The sequence below is a fragment of the Oncorhynchus mykiss genome, chromosome 26 (genome assembly GCF_013265735.2).
Source record: "Oncorhynchus mykiss isolate Arlee chromosome 26, USDA_OmykA_1.1, whole genome shotgun sequence".
In the NCBI taxonomy this organism is placed as follows: Eukaryota; Metazoa; Chordata; class Actinopteri; order Salmoniformes; family Salmonidae; genus Oncorhynchus; species Oncorhynchus mykiss.
In genome coordinates this window covers 17,006,770-17,032,552 of record NC_048590.1, presented here as the reverse complement: position 1 = coordinate 17,032,552, position 25,783 = coordinate 17,006,770, and the positions used below count along the sequence as shown (strand labels likewise).

General features: G+C 43.3%; 1 protein-coding gene across 4 annotated transcripts in view; it reads left to right on the top strand.

Annotated features, from left to right (window-relative positions):
- LOC110506306 (leucine zipper protein 2) overlaps nucleotides 1–25,783 on the top strand; it is a 163,130-nt gene that overhangs the window by 55,818 nt on the left and 81,529 nt on the right. Inside the window, exon 1 of one of the 4 annotated variants that reach the window (XM_036963552.1) lies at nucleotides 19,050–19,115. The exons of the other annotated variants lie outside the window; for them this stretch is intronic. The gene's annotated coding sequence lies outside the window, so the exon portion shown is untranslated. Of the gene's footprint in view, nucleotides 1–19,049; nucleotides 19,116–25,783 lie in introns of those variants that run through there. 4 annotated transcript variants of the gene reach the window in all.

Genomic DNA, 25,783 nt, shown 5'->3' with positions numbered 1-25,783 from the left:
GAGCAGGTATAGTACGATTCGATCTTAGTCCTGTATTGACGCTTTGCCTGTTTGATTGTTCGTCGAAGGGCATAGCAGGATTTCTTATAAGCTTTCGGGTTAGAGCCCCACTCCTTGAAAACGGCAGCTCTTCCCTTTAGCTCATTGCGGATGTTGCCTATAATCCATGGCTTCTGTTTGGGGTATTTACGTACAGTCACTGTGGGGACGACGTCCTCGATGCACTTATTGATAAAGCCAGTGACTGATGTGGTGTACTCCTCAATGCCATCGGAAGAATCCTGGAACATATTCCAGTCTTTGCTAGCAAAACAGTCCTGTAGTTTAGCATCTGCTTCATCTGACCACTTTTTTTTATAGACCTAGTCACTGCTTCTTCCTTCTTTAATTTTTGCTTGTAAGCAGGAATCATGAGGATATAATTATGTCAGATTTTCCAAATGGAGGGTGAGGGAGAGCTTTGTACGTGTCTCTTTGTGTGGAGTAAAGGTGGTCTAGAATTTTTTTCCCTCTGGGGAAAATATTTCCCTCTGTTTACATAAATGCATAGGTCCCCGCCCCGTGTCTTAGCAGACACTGCTGTTCTATCCTGCCGATACACTGTATAACCCGCCAGCTATATGTTCTTATTGTCATCGTTCAGCCACGACTCAGTGAAACATAGGATATTACAGTTTTTTATGTCCCGTTGGTAGGACAAACGTGCTTTCAGTTCATCCCAATTATTTTCCAGGGATTGAACGTTAGCAAGCAGGACGGAAGGCAAGGGCAGATTAGCCACTCGTCGCCTGATCCTCACAAGGCACCCTGATCTCTTTCCGCAAAATCTCTGTTTTCTTTTTCAGCAAATGATGGGGATGTGTATTATATCCCTCCCGTCCGACCAGAAGCTCTTTTCGGGTCATAAGAAACAGTAGCAGCAACATTATGTACAAAACAAGTTATGAACAATGTGAAAAACAAACAAAATAGCATGGTTGTTTAAGAGCCAATAAGACGGCAGCCTTCTTCCCCTCCGGCGGTTATCTTACAGTATTTGGTGTAAATCCAGTTATGCTGGGATTCCAGAAGAATGGGAAAAAGGGCCCCCATCTAGTTTTATCTTTCAAATGGTATCTATCTTTCCCATTACGTTTGGATTGAGGCATACTGTATAACTGTGTAGCTGCATCAAAAGTTGAAGTCTGAAAATGTTTGATACACTTTGATTTTGGAGTGAACTATCCCTTTATGTCACTGTTCCTCTGATATAGCTAGATGTGCAGCCTTAAATTAGCAATAACTTTTAGGCTTTTTCTGTGAATAATGGGAATGTGCCATCCCCACTTTTAAATAACAAAATCAGTAGTTCACAGATTTCTGAATCAGCTCCTTCACACCCAGTGCTCAATGCCTATTAATCAGAATATAATTGTTCATTGGCACATTGTCCCTCTTTGAAGCACCTTCAAATGCCATTCTAAATATTTCATCAAAACCACCAGTGTAAAAAAAGAGAATTGAGCCGAAGATAAGAGTTTGTGGCTCATCTTTAATCTGAAAAGGTCATGAATGAACTGAGGCTCAAAGCAGCAGGAATGAGGGATCCTCCTGACTTTGACATCCATACAAAGAGACAGGATAGCAGAGGTGACAGGGAGGGAAATGGGAGAGAGAAGGGCCCATGCTCTTTACATTGTCATAGCAGGGACGGGGGTGGGAGGAGGAGAAGGGGTGGTTGGGACCCAGTGCCTTCAGCATGCCGTCGTTGCAGAGAGATGAAGTGCACGTAATTCAGAGAGACAAATGTAACACTCCTGCATCTAAGCAAGCGTGATTTTAAACCCGTTTCTGTCTCATCTCATCAGAGGCCTCATTTTAAGCCACTGAAGCCTCCAGTCTAAAAGCAGAGTTTATCCAAGCCTTATAAGCTTGGATGGGCAGCGACAGTGATGCTCCTGTGTTGTCATTGGCCGGGCCAATTTCCTGAAGTCTTGGGTCAAGCTAACATTCATTAGCTTATCAAGCAGACTGACTATGATTACTGCACTTAGGTTAAGACTGTTTGGGCATACAGTATGTTAATTATTGTGACTACATATTGCCCGATATGCAGCATATCAAATTCAAACACTTTATTAATTTACATGTACAAAGAATACGGAGATATGTTTTATGCAACGCTAATATGCACCCGGCTTGTCAGCAATAAGCAGGGACCTGCATGTTCTACGACCTGGGGTTTTGCTTGTGTTAATCAGGCTAGATGAATGTGTCTTTAATTAATGCCTTGTGTTTGCGTCTAATTATTGCAATTGACAACGTAATGACTGAAGCTTTTTGCAGTAATTTAAAAAAAATGCATGATAAAAATCCACATTCATTTATGAAATGCTTTGTATGGCTACAGTTTAAATGTGAGACTTCACAATGTCCCCAATTTTTACATGCATCGTGTGAACTTTTCTCTTCTTGGGGTGGCAGGTAGCTTTGAGGTTAGAAGTTGCTGGTTTAAATCCTCACGTCTGATTGGAAATATTTTGCAGGATGTGAGCTTGGAACCTCATTAGCATCTCAGGGGCTAGTACCACCAACATTGTACCCTTACACTTAACCCTAAACTGCTCCAGAAGCCCTATTCAGCCGGGAGTTGGAACATTGATATACTGTAGATATAGCTGTATTCAGAAATATCGTGACTTGAGTCAGAGTCCTGGACTCGAGCACAGGCCAAGAGGCTCATAACACTGTTGATGTTTGCAGGGTATGATTTGGAGCTCCTTGGAGTGTTATGGTCTGAGGCCAAATGTATGGTCTTTGCAGTTAGCTGTTGAGCCATCAATAATCAAATCAACAGCATAATCTTTCCAAGCTTCTCCTTCCCCTGTGTAGCTTGCTTTTCATGAAGAGATCTAACTACCCCCTTTCCTGTGAAATGTTTAGAGCTGGAAAAGAGGATTTAAATAGGATATGTAGTGTGCCTTGCTTACGGGTGCTTGGGAAAAGCTCAAATTACTGTCCCCTCAAAAAGTCATAGTAAACAGATTCTTAGAAAAAGTCAATTCAATGTTTTGTTTTTCATCTTTTCCTCTTCTTGCCTTCCAGACAACAACAAAGTCTCTCGCCCCTACTAAACTAAACACTTTTATCTCAAGTCCACAGAGAAATAGAAAACCCCAGGTTACTACGCCCACTTGTTCCCTTTTGGTTTAACAAAAACTTGGGATAACTGTAATATGAATTAATAGACAAAATGACCGCATTTTGAAGAAGGCGTGAGAGCCCCAATGAGTGCTCACAAGTCTCCCCATTCATTTAATATGACTCGTATCAACTGGGTCGACTGGTGAGCTAGCTCAAATTGAAAATATGCAGATGAAATATCATTTAAGAGTGGCCTTTGATGAAATTGTCTCTCATGGGCAGCACACTATTCTCCTCTCATTTGTTCAATTTGGTACGGCAAATGTTCCTGGTCAAGCATACATCACGTCTATTTAGGTGGAGGGCATGGAGTACTGCTCTCGGTGGACCCTCGCCAACCCTAGCCATGTGACAAGCCAGCAAGAGACAATGTTTTGATCCAAGGAATTCTGCAAGGTCTGGGTATGAGATTTACACACGCTGTAGCCTATAATTCACAGGGCTGTTGTTTATATATACTATATAGCGACTTGTAACCTTTATGTTGGTGATGTTAAGCTACCGGACTGTTTTGCTAGTACAGACTGGAGTATCGAGTATCAGAGTATCGAGGCATAGTTTCACCGTTTGACCTTGCTGTCAGGTTTGGATGTAGATGATGGATTGTTGCAAGTATTGCAATGCCCTACGTGCCAAGAAATACGGAAACTCAGAATGAATTGTAGCATTGTAGAAATAAATATCTGGCTGCTACTTTAAACTGTACCATTATTGATTTGTCACTTTTCCACCCTACATTTGTTCAAACCTCCTGGTAACAATCAATAGTGTTAGTGGGTATAAAATACAGCAGTGGCACAGGAAAGATCCCAGCAAATCCTCCACAAACAAGGAGGTGGATTTAGCAACGCCAGTCAGAACCAGGTCTTCAGACAGAGGGAGGCTGTTTATCTACTTATAGTGACAAACTAAAAACTAAAAGAAAATCAGTCTCCTAGCATGGCAACAAGACAATACATCTAGTCATTGTGTAGCGGGGCTATGGGTAAACCGGTAATCTGCAGCTGAAAACCCTGACGCTAAGTGCTTTTATCCCTGTCTGGGATGTGCACAGAGCTGATGCTCCACCCTTCAGTTAAATGTCTCTGCGAACAGGTCAACATTCAGATGGATTACCAGGACATGTACTCCGAGCATGCGGACCAACCAGTGTCTTCACTGACATTTTCAACCTCTCCCTGTCTGAGTCTGTAATACCAACATGTTTCAAGCAGACCACCATAGTCCCTGTGCCCAAGAACACTTGAAAGGCTGGTCATGGCTCAAATCAACACCACTATCCCAGAAACCCTAGACCCACTCCAATGTGCATACCGCCCTAACAGATCCACAGATGATGCAATCTCTATTGCACTCCACACTGCCATTTTCCACCTGGACAAAAGAACACCTATGTGAGAATGCTATTAACTAACTACAGCCAGCGTTCAACACCATAGTGCCCTCAAAGGTCATCACTAAACTAAGGACCCTGGGACTTAACACCTCCCTCTGCAACTGGATCCCGGACTTCCTGACGGGCTGCCCCCAGGTGGTAAGGGTAGGTAATAACACATCTACCACACTGATCCTCAACATGGGGGCCCCTCAGGGGTGCGTGCTCAGTCCCCTCTTGTACTCCCTGTTCACTCATACTGCATGGCCAGGCACGACTCCAACACCAGCATTAAGTTTGCTGATGACACAAGAGTGGTAGGCCTGATCACCGACAACGACGAGACAGCCTATAGGGAGGAGGTCAGAGACCTGGCCGTATGGTGCCAGGACAACAACCTCTCCCTCAACGTGATCAAGTCATAGGAGATGATTGTGGACTACAGGAAAAGGAGGACCGAGCATGCCCCCATTCTCATCAACGGGGCTGTAGTGGAGCAGGTTGAGAGCTTCATGTTTCTTGGTGTCCATATCACCAACAAACTATCATGGTCCAAGACGGTCATGAAGAGGGCATGACAAAACCTACATGACAAAACCTACAAAACCTACTCGCCCTCAGGAGACTGAATAGATTTGAACTCTAGCTAAATGTACATATTACCTCAATTACCTCGACTAACCTGTACCCCGCACATTGACTCTGCACCGGTTCCCCCTGTATATAGCCTCACTATTGTTATTTTACTGCTGCTCTTTAATTATTTGTTACTTTTATTTCTTAATTTCTTTTACTTATCTATTTTTTTCACTTAATACTTATTTTTCTTAAAACTCCATTGTTGGTTTAAGGCTTGTAAGTAAGCATATCACCTGTTGTATTCGGCGCATGTGGCAAATACATTTTTATTTGGTGTTTATTGGCTAAAAAGGGTAGGACCTCTTCTGTTTTTGTGTGAATAAACATCTCAGTGCAACCTTCTACTCTGCCCTGCTTATATTCAAGGCGTTCGGACAACAGACATCATTCATTGTGCAGGTTTTGCATAGAACTCAAGTATGACACGGCATACCTTTTGTGAATTCAAAGTAACCATCAAAAGTGTACAGGATCTCATTTACACTGGAGTGATGAGGGCACATACTTACCCTATGCAATGACATTACATTTTGATCCACTGTATATTCAAATATATATATTCAAACGTTTGTGCCCATATTTTTGCCACCCGTCTCAGAATGTATTTATGCTCTTTTAATCTCTGGATCATAATCATTATTTGAAAAAAAATTGGCACAATATTGATACTGTAAATGGATGTGTGGGCATGATGTTTGACCCATTTTGTATTTTTGTAATTAAAGCAACGATATGTGAGAGACTGCAAGAAGGGATATTTCAATACCGTTATTTTGATCTTCCTCTTTGTGAAGTTGCCATGATACCAGCAGGTCTTGCCTTTCAGCAACTAGAGTGAAGATGTAACTCCTGTGTCCTGGTTACATTCCAACCCGTATACTTGCCTGGCCAGTCAATAATCCCCGGCTTCCAAACGGCTCATAAAACCCCTCCCCTCTCCACTTCAACTCTTCCCCATGTCATTGTAAATGAGAATGTGTTCTCAATCGAATGACCTATTATAATCAAGCTAAACCATTGCTAATGAATTATCTGTGACTACATTGTAACTATATCTACAGTTAATATGGAATCAAATTAAGTTGTCCACTTCTCGTTGTATGTGGGACAACAATTACTGTGCAATTACAGTGTAATTACTAAAGTAGATACGAAGTTACCAACTTGCATATTAAGTGTTTCTAGCTCCCTGTAGAACTCCAAGTTTAGTTACTTTAGTCTGCGAATAAACCCCACTGGCTGGTATAATCAGAAAAGATAGGAAAGAGGCAGGATGAGATAGGAAGAGGCAAACTCAAACATACAGGAATCTTGTCTTTGCTATGCTCCATTTAATCACTCAATGGTCCTTGGGCCTGATAATACTAGAACAGCATAAAAGCAGAATTATCAAAGACCAGCAGGTTCACCATATTGGAATTTTAAGAGCACTCAATTTGGAATTGTTCCTAAGTGATAAAAGTGGTCCTTGATCAGCGTTTCACACTGGCGTGACTGTGTCATGCGCCTTTACCTCATTGTACATCAATCTAAGGACAATACACTCTAAAATGGTTTTATTCAGTCTATATCAGAGGGTCGGCTTCCAAAACTCAGGCCCTATAATTCTGCAGTCATGCTGCTTTTCATTTCTCCCTGACACTTAATTGATACATTAAAGTTTAAGTTGAGTCATTAAACATACTAATTGGCTTAAGAGTGCAAACACCTGGCTCCTTCCTAATAAAAATGACTTCGGGTTTCTTCTATTTGCCGGGTTTAAACATTTGGTAATAGACTTTTGATGGAAGTGTGGAAGTGATTGAAGGGTAGTAGATTGATATTAGCTTGACGTCATAGCCTACTGTGAAACATAATTGAGCCCTAAAGAGATCCTGGTTGTTTTTTAATATTGAGAAACTCCATGGGTCCTGTCAATCAAGCCCTGTTATGCAAAACTGGTTTAAAACACATAAGGCTGACATATTTAATGATGTCATGGGCTGGTCAAATAACAACACCCAAATAACAACCCAAAGACGTCATTACCTGGTTGTAATTTGGCTAATTGATATAACTCTATCCAAAAAAATCTGATTTCAGCCAAATTTTGCCTGCTGGGATGCATCATTCTATATTCTGTTTGTGTTTGTTTCCTGCACTGAGAGACTTTCTGCACATGGACATCTTGTGGAGTCATTTTTTGATTGGAATTGGGTGAAATTATATTGAGATATTTTAACTAAATTGGCAAACCTACACATTCAAGATCAGTCCAAATGCCTATTTGTCTTGAGTAAATGTCATCTTTGTTCTTATAAACTGGGTGGTCCGAGCCCTGAATGGTGATTGGCTGACAGCCGTGGTATATCAGACCGTATACCATGGTAGGACAAAGCATTTATTTTTACTGCTCTAATTACGTTGGTAACCTGTTTATAATAGCAATAAGGCACCTCAGGGGTTTGTGGTATATGGCCAATATACCACGGCTAAGGGCTGTGTCCAGGCACTTGTGTCATGCATAAGAACAGCCCTTAGCCCTGGTATATTGGCCATATACCACACCTCCTCGGGCCATATTGCTTAATTAGAGCACGACTGATCATCATTGTGTCCTCTGGAGAGGATAGCTACACGTAAACATATGAACCCCCTCAATAACCATATAAGTGTGGATTTAAATACTGGCTTTGCAATCCCATAAATTGCCATGACCACAAAGCATACGCCTAGAAATTAGTCTGCATAATATTTTATACTAAATTAGGGATTGCACAAGGCACCCCAACCTCACCTCACCCCATATGCAAACGGTCACTTCAAAAGGGTCTTCACCCTTATTTGGCTTAGAGATATGACTGTTTGCTTATAACATTACTATTCATCGACAAGTATTTGCTAGAGACTGTGAAAGGAATGATGAACCCCATTTAAAACCTTTCTGTGCCTCGGGGCAAAGGGAGTGCAAGAGCACTGCCCTTCCTCAACAAACATAATCAAGTTGTGGTTTATTCGTCAGACAAGCAATTTAAGAGCAACTTTAGAGCAACTACAGACGGCAAACAAAACTCAACGCAAGTGGGGTGCGAAATGTGAGATGTGTCTTCGCATTGACATTACGGAAACTGATTTGAAACAGGTACGACGTGCAAGAGATCCCGGTTCCTAGTACCAATACTGGCAGATTGGTAGAGAGCTCAGCTAGTGCATCCAAATGCCTGGGGGGGATCAAACCAAGAAACACTGTTTGTGTATTACAGTGTAGCTCAGGAAAGACAGTTATGTCAGGCTACGGCAAGGTCCTTTGAGTCAGTCTGTTATTATGCATGAGCTGAGTGTTGTATGAGTGAGCGTTTCAAGAGGCCATGGTAGGAGACAGGCTGATGCTAAGCCAATCTGGCAAACAGAAGAAGAGACTTAAGATTGAACCTTTCTCTTCGGACCGCACAATGCAGAAATAGAACCCGCTCCAAATGAACATGGGCAAAGTGCACACAGTCTGCTCTCAAAACTCAAAAGAAAAGGAAATGTTTGGATACCGCATGTCGAATTGTGAGCGCGGAGTCTGTCTTTCAAACCCCTATTTATTATTCTTCATGGGGAAAAAAACACTCCTCCCACCTATACGTGAGCATTTCAGAGCATTCTTCAGAATGCTGAGATTCAAGTGGGAAAAATTACTCGGCCCCCCTGAGAATTACCCAGCCCTAAGGAGGCAAAGCAGGTAAAGCATTCTATTGAATTCCCACAGTCTAAAACAGTGTTTCCCAAATTAGGGGTCACAATTTGAAAATGGGGTTGTGAGTGAAACTGAATTTTTTTAAATAAAATTGTGCTTGGTTCATAGAACCAGGGTTACGTCAGTAACCTCCGGTAGCTGCTAAATGCGGTTGTAATAAACAGATCGGTTTTGTTTCCTTCCTACAAATGTGTCCCTATCTTTTGAACGGTTTAAACCACAAAATATTATGATTCCATCACTGAACGATAAGATTATCAGGAACACATACAGGAGGGGGGGGGGGGGGGGGGGGGGGGGACATTGATGATGTTCTTTTCTACACATCTTCTGATGATCTCCTGAACTTCCCAATAGCTTTCTGGTACATTTCAGTCACTTCAAACCATACTTCTTTCAGATTGAAATACTGTCAAAGGTACTGTCAGACTGATTTGTAATAGACTGCCATAGCCCCAATTAAAAACGTAAACATTGGCCGTTGATTACGTCACTTCATTTCTATGGTGGGGTCACCAAAAACATGTGAATATCAAAATGGGGTTGCGGACCAAAAACGTTTGTTAACCCCTGTGGTAAACTATGCCGTGTATACATTTGGACAGTACATGCAGGTGAGATCAACTTTTCCATTTACTCGTTGATTGAAGCTCTCGTGAGACAACATTAGCCCTCCCATCCCAATCCATTGGGGGATCTGCACTCATTCGGTTTCCCCTCAGGCCATCCGTTTCCCCCAAGTTAACCAAATGTAACAACTCAAGGAGGTGTCTCAGTGTTTTAGACAAATCTTCAACGTTCTTCAGAAATGATGGGCTGGCTCCAGAAGTAGGTTCAGCAACAAGTTTTCTTCCACGCCTCATGTTTTTTCTCTCTATCTAAACATGTCTTCCGATTATTTCAGATCAACGACGATCCAGTCAATTGGCACATAGACTAATGGCTTTCGGCGGTGATACACTTGAAAAGAGCGGATTTGAGTCACCTTCATTGAGTGCATTACATATTTTAGTAGCTCGTCTTGGCATTTGCTACACAGCTTTCCTGCTCACTGTACACTGACTCAGCACTTGATGGTGGTTTGATGTTTTTCTCTTATAATCTTGTGTGAGCACACTCCAGGTCAGCTGCCATGAAGTTTTGATTATTTGTTTACAATCACACTTGTGCAAATGGTTGTGGGTGGCAACGATTGTACGTCTTACATAAGCTCATAAGCTCCAATAATGACATAACTCAAAAGAATTAGGGCGTCTAATCCTAGTAATAGTACTTGAATATGCCTGCTGGCTCTCATGGGAATGAGCTTAAAAATAAAATGGACACAATTGACATTTGGGTACAGGACTCATGTCCTGACATTCTGGCTCTCTCGGGAAACATGGTGAAATGGTTCTGTGATAAAAAACATTGACGTACATTATTATAATGTATTTAGATGTGACGTTACAGAAAGGGGGAGGGAGTGGCTATATATGTCAAGCCTAATTTCATGGCGTCCCAATCTTTAAATATTTATGTTCCAAATACATTTTTGCCACTGGTTGTAGATGTGTCCATAAACCAGAATACATATTTATGTGTTGCTGGGATTCCCCCCCCTACATTTTAGCAAATGTATTCTAAATAAAATAAAAAAATACCTTATTTACATTAAGTATGAGTATGCTATGAGACTCCAAATCGAGCTCAGGTGCATCCTGTTTCCATTGCTCATCCTTTAGATGTTTCTACAACTTGATTGGAGTCCACCTGTGGTAAATTAAATTGATTGGACATGATTTGGAAAAGCACACACCTGTCTATATAAGGTTTCACAGTTGACAGTGCATGTCAGAGCAAAGACCAAGCCATGAGGTTGAAGGAATTGTCTGTAGAACTCCGAGACAGGATTGTGTCGAGGCACAGATCTGGGGAATGGTTGAAGTTCCACAAGAACACAGTTGACGCCATCATTCTGAAGTGGAAGAATTCTAGACCCACCAAGACTCTTCATAGAGCTGGCCGCCCGGCCAAACTGAGCAATCGGAGGAGGGCCTTGGTCAGGGAGGTGATCAAGAACCCGATAGTCACTCTGACAGAGCTCCAGAGTTCCTCTGTGGAGATGGGAGAACCTTCCAGCAGGACAAACATCTCTGCAGCACTCCACCAATCCACGGGAGCAGATATGCTTGATCCATTTTTGCTGATTGCTCAATCATTAACCCATATTTTTAACCTGACGATTATATCTGGTGACCCATATGACCTAAATAATTAATCGGCCTATTTTTTTTGAAACTTTCTTGCCTAGTTAAAATATTAAAATCCTTTAAATGTATTCTAAATGTACATCAGTTTGGATTTAGACCAGGTCATAGCACTATCTCTGCTGCATCCCTAGTTATAAATGATGTGCTTAACTGTATGGATAAAAGGCAACATTGTGCTGCCCTCTTCATTGACCTGTCAAAGGCTTTTGATACTGTTGGTCACTCACTGCTAATTCAGAGGCTTTCCTCAATTGGCCTAGACCAGGCTGCATATAACTGGTTTAACAATTACTTGACAGATAGAAGATAATGTTTTTCTACTGATGGTGTTAAATCAGGCATCTATGTGTAGTTTAACGCCGATGTGCAAAACCGATATCAAAGCTGATGTGCATACCTGTATAATGTAGGTAGATGACGTTACATGTGCAACACAGCATTCCTAACCTGGCCCACAATGTCTGCTGTGTGGATCTATTTGGAAGTTTCAAAGGAAGATAACAAAAAGGCCATATGCAACATTTGTGCTGCTATTATTTCCCGAGGAGCGGAGAAAGTGAAATCTTTCAATACCACAAACTAAATTACTAATTTGAAAGTGAATCACCCCCAGATGTTCAGCGACTACTTCGAACAAAAGCAGAAAAAAAACTAAGCGCACACTTGCAACAACTAAACAAGCTCAAGTTGAGCAGTCATTTGAAAGAGTAAGAACATTTCAGCGCGACAACTCAAAGGCAAAATCCATTAACGCCAAGATAATGGAATTCATTGCCCTTGACAATCAACTGTTCTCTGCGGTGGATGATGCTGGCTTTCGCCGACTGGTCGAGCACCTTGAGCCCCGGTACACAACTACCAGGTAGGCGCTATTTTTCAGATGTTGCCCTACCGCAGTTACACAGTATTGTTGAAACGCACATCCATGAGCTACTTGCTATGGGCGTCACTGCTATTAGCTTCACAACTGACATTTGGACCAGCCTCAACAGCCTGGCACAGCTCCTGGTATATGTCCGTTACGTTTATGGGGGGGGGGGGTCAATTAAGGAAGACATCCTCTTCTGCAAACTACTGGAAACCAGGACAACAGGAGAGGATATTTTTAAAGCACTAGACTGCTTTGGGACATCAAATGGAATTTGGTGGTCAAGATGTGTTGCTATATGATCTGATGGCACAAAAGCCATGACAGGGAGACATAGTGGAGTGGTAATGCAAGGGGCAAAGTACTGACACGTTTTTTTGAGTTTACCATAATTTTCACTTGTCTGACTGCTTGCACGATGACGAGTTTCTCACACAACTGGCCTGTCTGAGTGATGTTTTTTCTCGCCTGAATGACCTGAATCTAGGATTACAGGGACTCTCCGCAACTATATTCAATGTGTGGGACAAATTTGAGGCTATGATTAATTAGTTGGAGCTCTTTTCTGTCTGCATTAACAAGGACAACACACAGGTCTTTCCATTGTATGATTTTTTTGTGTGCAAATTAACTCAAGTTTACGGACAACGTTAAATTTGATATTTCGAAACACCTGAGTGAGCTGGGTGCGCAACTACGCAGGTTGGCGGATGGTTGTTCACCCTTAGTGGCCTATAAAATATGGCAACATTACATGCACTGGCTCCAGTCCACTTACCAATTGTTACGTTCCCCAGTTTCTGTGTTGTGGTTTTGTTTGTATGTGTGTTTCAGGATGGCTTCCTGAAATTCCCCCAAGCAGCTGATTGGTCGGCCCCATTGCTAATTGGAGCTGACCCTGCCCTCTCGTCAGAGGACACAGCTGTATCCCATTACAGACTCCTTCTCCAGCTATATAAGCCAGTGTTCCTTTGTTAGGAGAGAGCTGAGGGTGATAGTCTGTGTCGGTTGTTTCTTAGAAAGAGCTGAGGATGATTAGTGTTGCCTGTGTTGGTTGTTGCTGAGAGAGATGATGTTCTGTGGTTGCTGCTGAGAGCGCTGATTAGTGTGTCCTGTGTTGGTTGTTGCTGAGAGAGATGATGTTCTGTGGTTGTTGCTGAGAGAGCTGATTGGCATGTCCTATGTTGGTTGTTGCTGAGAGAGCTGATTGGCATGTCTTATGTTGGTTGTTGCTGAGAGAGCGCTTATTAGTCTGTCCTGTGTTTGTCAATAGGATGCAGTTTATTTTATTGACATTGTTTGTGTTATTCTGTTTCATTAGTTCCCCGGGGGGGAGGGGAAGGCACCTAGGGAGTGGTTAGGCAAGAGGCCCGTGGGCATAGTATTCACTGTCTATGCACACTAGGTAAGACCTAGGCGGACCACCCCCTGTATTTTGGTTAGTGCACCAGGTGGTGCCACGTTAGGTAAGTAGTGGGTAGGCAGGTAAGGTAGGAGAGGGGGCTTTGACATTTACTTTCTTTGTTTCCGTTCAGCCCCCTTTCCCCAAATTACTGTGTGAAGGAATAAATTCCCAGTAAGCGGTAAGTCTCTGCCTTTGTCATCCACAGTCCCATACCTCTTTCACTCCACGGGGAGTTGAGTTGTAGCAGGGTGTTGCGTTCCCTCTTCCTAGAGGCGTACGTAACACCAATATAAATTGCAACAAGCAGTTCTGTGAAAATAGAGTTTAATCAGAAGCCACTGCCAGATTTCTGGATTGGGCTGCGCTCAGAGTTTCTTGCCTTGGCAAATTGTGCTGTTAAGATACTGATGCCCTTTGCAACCAGGTACCTGTGTGAGAGTGGATTCTCGGCCCTCACTAGCATGAAAACTAAATACAGGCAGACTGTGGAAAATGTTTTGACAGACTCTCCAATACAACCCAACATTGTAGAGTTATGTGCATCCTTTAGAGCACACTCTTTTCATTAACCTGTGGTGAGTTATTCACACTTTTTTTATGAACAAATAAGGTTTTATGTAAGATGGCTAAATAAAGAGCAAAATTATTGATTATAATAATAATTTGTGCTCTGTCACTTCCCACGAGCTGGGTTTGTGACAAACTCCCACTCAATTCTTATGTTTAATAAATGTATCGTATAGTGTGTGTGGCTGGCTTACAATGATGGCAGAAAACAACATTTGAGGCTGGAGGTTGAATGTTTGAAGGGGTACGGGACTATAAAACGTTTGGGAACCACTGATCTATATGAACGCAGCTGCCACTTCATTAAAGCCATTAGCTGAAGTTCATGATGTCACGCTTTAATAGAAAGTTGGTGTGCCTCCTTTGACGTCACGCCGGTTGATACATTGCTACGTTTTTATGTTTATTTATTTATAAAGCCCTTTTACTAAAAGTCCCACTGTACCTAACACCGTTACTACTTTAGACATACGAGTTACCACACCCGGTCTCAGGGATGGCTAACTCTGGAAATTCCTTTGGTCTCTGAGTTAAATCAGCTTTCTTGTTCCACAAATAAGGTGCAATCTAAAACATGTTCTTACATTTGATGTTCTGGTGCCTCGAGGGTAATTCAGAAAGTTGATTTGAGGACCTTATTACTGATGAATGTGTTTTATTTTTTATGACCGAGGTTTTTCTTTCTGCTTGCATTTTGTATTTATATTTTAGGGCTAATCTGTAAAAGAGACCTTGGTCTCGGTATGACTCCCTGATAAAATAAAGGTTAAGTACAAATAAAATATTAAAGTGTTAATCATGTATATAAGCTTGAGTTTGTTAAGCTAGCCATGAGACTAGGCAATTTAGTTAATGTAAGACTAAATTACTCTAGGCATTAGTGTTCATTTACTATAATCAGGGCTTGACATTCACTTTTTAAGCCACTTGTCCTTTGGACAAGTGGGACTGACTGTTCACACAATCCTGTAAAAAGGGTATGACGCAAGGAACCACTAAGGCGCTCTTGGCGGATGGTGGTTCACCCTTAGTGGCCTATAAAATATGGCAACATTACAATTACAACCAAATACTTTTTGTCTTTATTTCTCACCTCCCAATATTGAGCGCTTGAGGGACTTGTTTTACAACCGGAGTTTGCTGCATTGGTTGATTAACGCACCCCTGTTCATCAATTGCATGTCGGCCATTTGCGGGAGTGCCAGTGAATTCTTTTTTTAGGACACCGGACATGACTGTGTCACGCCCTGACCATAGAGAGCCTTTTTATTCTCTAATTTGGTTAGGTCGGGGTGTGACTAGGGTGGGTAATCTAGTGTGTTTGTTTCTGTTGGCCTGGTATGGTACCCAATCAGAGGCAGCTGTTTATCGTTGTCTCTGATTGGGGATCATATTTAGGCAGCTGTTTTGTGGGATCTTTGTTTACGTGTCGTTGCCTGTGAGCACGTCATTGTCTTCACGTGTCGTTTGCCCTTTGTTTGATTTTTTTTGTGTGTTTCACGGGTTAAAAGATGTGGAACCCAATATCACGCTGCATCTTGGTCCGCCTCTCCTCGCGAACGTGACACGATGACATTAATAAACTGAACAAAAATATAGAAATGGGACATGTAAAGCGTTGGTCCCATGCTTCATGAGCTGAAATAAAAGATCCCAGAAATGTCCCATACGCACAAAAAAGCTAATTTCTCTCAAATTATGTGCAGAACTGTTGCATTCAGTGTATATGCTAATTGCTGGAAAGTTAACTGCCGAGATAACTAACCAGGCAGCACAGTGTGTTTTGAATTGTCTATCTAATAGACAACAGACAATCTGCTGCTGCAATGTCTCTCTCCCACTCCTTAGGCCCACTCGCACTGACACACAAGCATGTGATTCACACATGAACTTTTCCATGATTTTCATGGCCATACGAACACTATTTGCTGACCAGAAATGTGCTTTAATTGGGCAAATAATTCACAAGCTAGCGAGGAATGACAACGGATGTGCACACGAGTTTACACATGGCTCTGCACTTTGATCACAAAAGGTAATTGAAAAAGACCTCTTGTGCCTGTCAGTTCAATGCAATTCTACCCCGATGCACTGTGCAGTAATTGGGAGAAGAGCGTGCAAAACTGCATCCAGAGGACACTGATCCAATTCTGATCAAAGTAAATCTATATTCTGCTTGCCCAACATTTTTTGGGGTTGTTTTCCCGGACAAGGGAACGCACGTTAATGTCGAGCCCTGCTAATACGTGACCCCCCCCCCCCCAGGCTCGCCCAGGTTGGCACAAGTAACATTGCATTAGCCTGTTTCCACTAACGTTTGTCTGGGCACAAGTGGATTTGGTCCTCTGGGAAAATTGCTTTGTGTGGGGGTGTGGAGCCTTGAAGTGACCTACGGTGGCTTTTTGGCCTGCTTCGCACAGCTAAATCGAGAGGAGGTCTTTTGACTTGGATGCTTCTGTCAGATTGCTGTCCGTTGTCGTCTCTCTCTCATCAGCCAGGACCCCCGCGCAGTTGTGAAAGCAGGTGCTCCGAGTGTGATGAATTTAGATTGATTCTGAATGTTGCGCTGCTCTTTGAAATGAGACAAAGACTTTTTTGTTTATTGGTAATCTATCTGCCTTAATTAAAATGTTTGTGCTACACTGCTGCTGCAGAAGGAGGACTCACCAAGGCAAGATGATTCCCATACAGCAAAAGTCAACAAAAACCACAACGTGAGTCACTCAAAGTGCAAACATCTCCTCTAATGTAAAACTTCCCAAATGGTTGGTTGTCTTTATTGTGATCACACAGCAGCTATAAATGAGAGACGTCAACACTGGGTTTCTCAGCGAGATCGAAAGCATTTGGCATACCACTGTTGATTCTCTGGATGCAAGGAGTTTGTAGAACTGTAATTCAAATTCAGGGGCTTATATCTTTCCATTAGCTTGAAAACATCATGGGCACTTCCACACTATGGGTGTATGGATTCCTTCATCTATTAATTCAGCATGTTGACAAGCATGGTGTAAAATAAAAACACGCCTGGGGCTTGATGTGAAGGATCTAGTTTTGTGGGGCTGGCAGAGTATATTTTATGTCTATTGTTATGAACATGTTATGCAGATAGGGTTGGACTTTTTCCCGTTGTCGAGGTTCTTATTAAAAACATGAACTAGATTTTAGAATAAAATTGCGGTGTTGTTACACTGTAACGTGTTTGGATTCCTGTTAACAATGCTGTGAAAGAAAAAGCAACACAGTAGCTGCTAATTTAATCAAATGTATGTCAGACGGTGTTGTCTGGTAGGGTCTGTGCTAGTGTAGTCAAAGGTTTTATGCCGTTCATAATGAATTTGACATTGAAGCAATGGGAATTATTTAACAAGAATGTTGTGAATCGTTGAATGTTGGTTTGTTTTATATTCCAGGTTGAACTGACTTTGATGGGCTATAGAGGACAAATAAGAGAGCTTTTTTGGTGTGATGCCTTTTTCATCGCATGCAGACATTTTGGGGAAAGGTCAGATAAATGTGCAGTATTTGGGTAGGCCAACATCTCGTATTGACGTTTTGAAAGAACTGACTATGCCATATTTTATATTTTTATCAAACCCTCCAATTTCATCTTATTTCCATCATTGTGAGGGTTATGATTCTGAATTTAAGTTTGTGGTTGAGGTGAAGGATGGGGTTAGGGAGAAGTAAGGGCTTTTCGAGGTTAGGATTGAGGTAATTAACGTGCCCATATTTCTGGAGAAAATGTCAATATCTGACAGACATTGGCGTTGATGGACAAAGCATCTATATTCAACTTGAAATTCTCAGACCAGCCTAATCAATGTATATATTGTTGTTTTTTGGCTTTAATTCAGTCAGCTCACATTCCATGCAATGTAAAAGAGAAACTACACGACAGTCTCACAGATGCTTAAAAACTGGAGGCAAAACAATGCTGTATTCTCAGCATGTAAGATAGCTCCTCTTGGAATATCTGAGTAGGACAGTTATTAAAGATGTGGTTTGTTTGAGGGGTTGGGTCACCGTTGAACAACAATTTATATTACACATCAATGTAATAGAACCACATATTCTCTTCATAACAGTAATGTATGGTCTCTCATCTTAGCCCACTCCTCCCTGATGTTTAGAATTCAGAATGTTTGTTGATGTGTGAATGTCAATTTCAAACCTGTCAAGAGTTTCATTTCAGCGTGTCAGTCATCCTTTCTGAGCCTTTTCCTCGTTGTTAAGCTGCGATTTTTGTGAAAAGATCCATATTGCATGCTCGACTTTGCATTTCATCATGTCCGTCTTGCAACTCTGCCAAGATAGTGTGGAGAAGAGACATCTAACCTTGCGACGGTGTTCTACACAGTAGACCAGTGGAACACAAACAAATTTAATGAAAAGCCTGATTGGGGGGATTTTATTGAGGAGTTGGTGAAGTGGCAAATCACTGTAGCAAATAAGTGACAGAAAACAAACTCAAAGCACTCCCAGACACATGCCCGACTGTGCCTAAACAATGGAGTCAAACAGGGTCTTGCCTACTCTAAATTGATCATCCCACCCCCAGAGGATTTGTCATCCAAAACGGAATGGAGCACCAGCAGTGTCGTTAACCAGTAATCAAGTCCCATCCGTCATCCAATTCCAAATTCCCCACCCTCTCTCACTCACTCGCTCTCTCCTTCCTCCCCTCTCGGCTCATTCTTCTTCCCTCTCTCTGAATTACACTTGTAAGTGGGGCAGAAGCTTCACTGATTGCCCTTGATGTGAATCAGGTGCATGTGCTTGCCTATTGCCAACTTCACTTCTTCCTTTGCTATTGGTCAGAAAGTCCCACAGAGCCACGATAGCTCTCATATGTAGATCATTGCTTCTCTAACCTCTCCTCTGGGACCCCCAGACATTTCACAATGTTGTTGTAGCCCTGAACTTGCTCACCTGACTGACCTAGTCAAAGACTTGATGATTAGTTGACAAGTTGAATCAGGTGTGCTAGCTTTGAAAATCCTGAAATAGATCAAATACAAGGACTGGCTGGGGGTCCCCGAGGAGATGTTTGAGAACCACTGCCATAGATAACCGGCTTGCTTGAGGGGATCAGTTTGAGCAAGGTGAGGAGCAGAATCATGATTTGTAGATCAGTGGTGCTGTAAAACCCCAATGCAATGCAGTAGATCTCAAAACACATCTTTGATCGGTCATTATTCCACACTTACATGTGATTAGGCAGGACCACAATGCATTGTATTTTTCCTGGCTATTCCACTCTCTCTGCAAAGTAACAGAATTCATGGGAGGCAAATGTTTTTCTCGAGATGTAGTGCTGCTTCCAAACACATCTGCTTATTGTGGTGTGTGTCTAAGGCGATTATACAGCCTTTACTTATTTACAAACCGAGAAATACTCATGTGGTCTGACCACGAAGCTTTGGTTGCTCGCATCATCCCCTTTTTATCCCATCTTACCACTACGGCCTATTACACTGATGCTCTGTTATCGTGCTCTATCCAACCCGTTTTTGTCCACCATTCTCAAATAATGCATTTCATATTTAGTCGTTTTTGTTCGGAGTGTGTATTGGAGGTGAAGTCAGGTGCAGGAGAGCAGAGTGTAGTGAACAGGCACACTTTTTATTCCGGTCAAAATGACAGCACAAAATAACTCAACACGGAACATAATATGCTCAAAACACGGAACATGGACAAAAAGTAATGCGTGTAACAATATCCACAATATCAAAATACACGAAACACAAACAATCCTACACAAAGACATGATGGGGAACAGAGGAATAAATACATATGAATTGATTGGGGAATGAAAACCAGGTGTGCAGGGAACAAGACAAAACAAATGGATACATGAAAAATGGAGCGGCGATGGCTAGAAAGCCGGTGACGTCAACCGCCGAACGCCCCCCGGACAAGGAGAGGAACCGACTTCAACGGAAGTCGTGACAGTTTTCCATTGTGTGTCTGGGTTCATGGACGCAGTTATCGTCCTTCTGCGACAGCAGGATCAATTTTTAATTAGTAGGAGTGAAAGATGTGAGCTTTAACTCGAAAGGCTTGCAAAACCTCACATGCTCTGGCAAACCTCACATATACATATGTGTTTGTTTGCTTTCTTTCCACATTGGCACACTGAGAAGATATTGACATCATACAACCATATAAAAGAGTATAGAATAATCATACTACAGTCTATTCTATATGGCACATGTTTTACAAGGCCGTAACAGCATTCTAAATGAATAAGAGTTAACAGCGGATTTCAACGGAATATAAGGCTGAATGTTACTTGCTCTGACTTTCTCATCCTACACATTTCTGCCTGGTTTGTAGGTGTGTACTGCCTTTGCAGCAGCCCAAATTAATTTTGTAGTCGTTTTCAAATGTATTCGACTGAAAAGGTGTTCTCTCTCTCCCACACAGTGGAAGTGTATTATCTATAGCCTCAATAGAGAGATACTGTGTAGATTTTTATGTTTGGCATGTGTGCCTTTCAAAGAAAAGAGTGTAACGGCATTCAGCTTGATTGGAACACAAGATTTGCACAGGGGCTCACAACACATTACAGGAACTGGATGTTAGTGGGAGCTGAATTCGAAAACACTATGTCAAAGATTTCATTGGAGCTGGCAACCTTGCTCAAATCTATCTTTTTAACACCCTCTTTGTAAAATAGGACCCAGTTGAGAGCTTCTGCCTCCTATCACGGGAAGGGAGAGTGAGTCACAACTCGTGTGTAAATCAGGCGGGAAGGAGCAAGGCGCTCCTTGTCTCTTTGTGTACCAGGGCGTATTTATTAAAGGCACAGAAGTGATATGGTGCGCACATACACAGTCCGGATATTGAAGTTGCCTGAAAAAGCGATTTTCCCCCTAGGTTTTTTTTTCTTCCCTTCGCTGGGTGACACTTTAATGCAGGCTGCGCGTCTAGACGGCTCGGGCCAAGTGTTATTAAATAAAGTATGCCGTTTCGAGACGCGGCCACAGCTGGGAAGATGGTTTCATGTTGAACGTCTACTGTGAAAACGATTCAGAGTGTGCATGACCGAGGAGAGAGCAGACCGAATGCTGACAAGCTCTCACCTCCAAGCAAGTACATTTGGTGTACACCTTAAGATAGGCTTAAAGCTGGAATCCTTAATGGTGAAACAGCCACATCCATTTGGGATATTACAACGTCTAAGAAGTTACTACAAACTGCGAACAGTTTTTATTTTTCCTCTCTCGGACATCATTGCACGATCAATAGAACAGTAGAATATGTACTGCGATTTGGACTCTCCCCACCTCTGTTTTGTCTACAAAACAATAGCAAAGGCGCCGGGGCGAACACGATTTTCCTGTGTTTTATATATTGTAACGACCCTGGGTTTATAAGCGCGGAAATCGACCCTGCCGCACGAGCATGCTTTTGCGGCACAGTCGATAGCGCGCCGGACCGCGGGCTAGAAGGTAGAGGGTTCGAGACCTGCTCCTTGCTGCTTTCATTACAATATACTTCCACACTATGAGGTTGGAATAATACTGTGAAATTGTGAATCTTACGATAAATGCCATTTTAGTGTAAAAGCTGTTGGAGCTGTTGGTAAAAGCTGTTGGTGTAATGGAGTGATCGCCAGGCAGTAAATAGACCAATAAGAAAGAGCGTTCCAAACCTCTTCCAATAACAGGACGTTTTAAATATTCCCCCCACCCGAGTCAAACCATTCCCAAACAGTCCTAGCAAATTTACAATCTTTTTTTTTTTTGTATTTATTTTATTTATTTTTAACCCTTTTTCATGGTATCCAATTGCTTTTAGTAGCTACTATCTTGTCTCATTGCTACAACTGTTATGGGTGTAAGATGGCACAGTGATGCCATCTGTTGGTAAATGTTCATTACTGCAACTCTTGTGTTTTACCGGGGTGCTTGAGATACCCGGATGTGTTGTGATGTACTGAACAAGACTGGTTACTCGCATCAATGCCTCTGTCTCGTCATTTAGCATTCAAACATGGTGTCAGAGTCGGATAACTAACCATGCTTTCCGCAAATTAGAGTCACCTGCTCTGGTTTACAAACAAATGCTTATTTGTGTAAAATTTCGCCCGGAATTGGCCTTAAGCTAGAGTGAGTTTGCTAGTTAGCTTCAGTGTTGTTAGCACCGGTTAGACATGGCAGCGAACATTCCCCCTCCCGCCGTTATGAAGCTCAGCGGGGATTGGAGCACGAACTGGGATACGTTTAGAGGTGAATGGGAGGACTATGCGCTAGCAACGGGACTTCTGGAAAAGGAAGATGAGGTAGTGGCTGCCACTTTGAGGACTATAATGGGAACTGAATGCCGACACGTATACAAACACAACCTGAACCTAACAGCAGCACAGCAAGGTAACGCTATAGCTATTCTTGATGCTCTTGAACATTACTTTACGCCAGCAAAGAACGTCATCTACGAGCGTTATGTTTTCGGTCGTTGCAAACAGGAGGACGGGGAGTCCATTGACAGCTTTGTCACTAGGTTAAGGGAAAAGGCAGCTACATGTGACTATGGTGCTTTAAGAGATGAACTGATCAGAGATACGATTGTGCTTGGCATAACGGATGAGGGCACCCGCAGACGTTTGCTGAGAGAACGTGACCTGACGCTGGCCTTGGCAGTGGAGACATGCCGTGCAGCAGAGCTTACTGATATACGGATGAGGTCCATGGAGCTAGAAAGGCAACATACGGACAATGTAAATGCTACATTCAGGCAGCCAGTAAAGAAATTCCCCTTTGCCACAGCTAATGCTAATACTACAGCCAACTCTGCAGTAGACAACCCCAATACATGCCGATATTGTGGCATTTCTCATGGACGAGGAAAAGAACACTGCCCAGCCTATGGAAAAATATGCAAATCCTGTGGTACAGCTAATCACTTCGCAAGGGTCTGCATGAAAAGCAAGAGAAAGGAGGGTAAAGTGCACTCCATGGAAACAAACACAGATGAAGGGAACGACAGCACAGAGGATGTATATGCTAGCGAGTGCATAGGGGCAGTGAGGGCAAAAGGACAAAAGTGGTTTGTCACTCTGCTACTTAATAATAAACCACAGCAATGCCAGCTAGATTCAGGGGCCACATGCAACGTTATGAGCCTTAAAGACAAAAGGAGGCTTGCGCCCAGAGACAAACTCACACAGAGTAGCACCAAGCTGAAACTGTATTCAGGCCAGTTCATGACCTCTTTAGGCCTGTTTGTGACAGAGTGTGTTTTACGTGGCCAGAAATACACCCTTGAGTTTGAAATAGTTGAGGCTAGTCAACAGCCATTACTGTCAGGTTCTACATGCGAGCGCCTTGGACTTATTAACTTCACCATCCCAGCTGATCTTAACATTATAGACAAAGTCCAGGCTGGGCCCCTGAGCAAGGAGACACTCCTAAGCAAGTACCATGATGTCTTCAACGCACCGGTCGAGTCAGTTCCTGGGGAAGTCCACTTTGAGTTGGACGCAGAAATCCAGCCTGTCCAGTGTGCACCCCGCAATGTACCAGTGGCCATGAAAGCAGCTACGAAGGCTCAGCTTGACAAATACGAAGCAGATGGCCACATCATATCCGTCACCGAGCCTACGGACTGGATAAGTAATATGGTTATCGTCAAGAAACCAGACAAGCTACGGATATGCATTGATCCTAAACACCTCAACCGGGCTCTGCGACGTTCACATTACATTATGCCCACGTTGGAGGATGTTCTTTACAAGCTCCCAAAGGCCAGAGTCTTCACGCTCGTGGATGCCAGAGATGCCTTTCTGCAGTGCAAGCTCGACGAGCCCAGCAGCTACATGACCACCTTTTGGACACCCTGGGGCAGGAAGAGGTGGTTGAAGCTTCCGTTTGGTGTCTCCGTGGCTCCAGAGGTGTATCAGCGGAAACAGCATGAGCTGTTGATGGGACTTAGTGGCGTGGAACCCATAGCAGATGACATTCTCGTAGTGGGCTGTGGGGACAGTGATGAGGAGGCAGAATGTGACCATGACGCCAAGCTGCTGGCCCTGATGGTCAGATGCAGACAGGTCAAGCTAAGGCTAAGCATAAAAAAGCTTCAGTTTAAAGTGCCAGAGGTCCGCTTTCATGGGCACATCTTGTCCTCCACCGGATTGAAGGCGGATCCTGAAAAAGTGAAGGCTGTCTTGGAAATGCCCCACCCATCTGACGTGAAGGGAGTGCAGCGCTTCGTCGGATTCGTCACCTACCTGGCCAAATTCCTACCGCGGCTCTCTGAAGTGTGTGAGCCACTGAGGAGGCTCATGGACAAGGACACCATCTGGCATTGGCTCCCAAAACATGACGCAGCGGTGAGGGAAATAAAACAACTGGTCACCCAGACACCTGTACTGCGATACTACAATGTGTCAAAACCTGTCACGATTCAGAGTGACTCAAGCCAGTATGGACTTGGCTGTTGCCTCATGCAGGAGGGCCAGCCTGTGGCATTCGCCTCTAGGGCACTCACCCCAACAGAGCAGAACTATGCCCAGATAGAGAAGGAGTGCCTCAGCATTGTGTTTGCATGCCAACGCTTCCACCACTACCTGTACGGGCGCGACAATATTACCGCAGAGACCGATCACAAGCCCCTTATTGCTATATTCAGCAAGCCTCTCCTGAATGCCCCAAAACGACTGCAGAGCATGCTACTGGCCCTACAAAACTACAACCTCAAGGTGGTGTATAAGCCAGGGCCAGAGATGTATGTGAGTGACACGCTCAGCAGGGCTACTGCATCAGGCACTCACACACGCTCCATGCATGAACAACACGCAGTGTGCAGCTTGCAAACAGAGCAAGTGGATGTTGAACACATCAACCAGGCTGACTACCTTAATGTTACGGACCAGCGCTTTATACAAATCAGACAGCACACAGACAGGGACGGGCAACTCCAGGCATTGAGGTCTGTGATTCTGATGGGCTGGCCCGACTGCAGGGAAGAAACTGCTTTAGCCGTCAGAGAATATTGGCCAATCAAAGAGGAGCTCAGTGTTCAAAACGGAGTGATATTCAAGAGTCAGAGAGTCGTTATTCCCCGGTCTCTGCGCCCTGAGATGTTGGCACGCGTGCACTCAAGTCACATAGGAGGTGAGGCCTGTTACAGACAAGCACGTGACACACTGTATTGGCCAGGAATGCAGAGTGAAATTAAAGACTATGTCAGTAAATGCACAATCTGCAATGAATATGCCATTGAGCAACAGAGAGAGACGATGATGTCCCACGAGCTACCGATGCGCCCCTGGCAGATAGTAAGTCTAGATCTCTTCCAGCACAGTGGCAAAGACTTTCTGCTGGTAGTCGATCATTACTCAGACTTTTGGGAGATCGACCTCCTCCCCGACCTCTCAGCAGAGACAACGATCAAACGCTGCAAGGCTCAGTTTGCCCGCTATGGACAGCCAGATAGGGTAATTTCAGACAATGGACCCCAATTCTCAGGAGTTGAGTTCCGAAAATTTGCTGCAGGATGGGGATTCGAGCACGTCACTTCATCACCACGACACCCAAAAGCTAATGGGAAGGCAGAGTCCGCAGTAAAAATCGCAAAGAACCTCTGCAAAAAGGCTCTGCGAGAGGGCAAAGATGCCTGGAAAGCAATCCTGCAGTGGCGCAATACCCCGACAGAAGGCATGGACAGCAGCCCGGCACAGCGCCTCATGGCACGGCGCTTAAAAGCAGCTCTGCCAGTAGCCAGCACTCTCCTGGAGCCATGTGTGGTGACAGACGTGCTGGTGAAG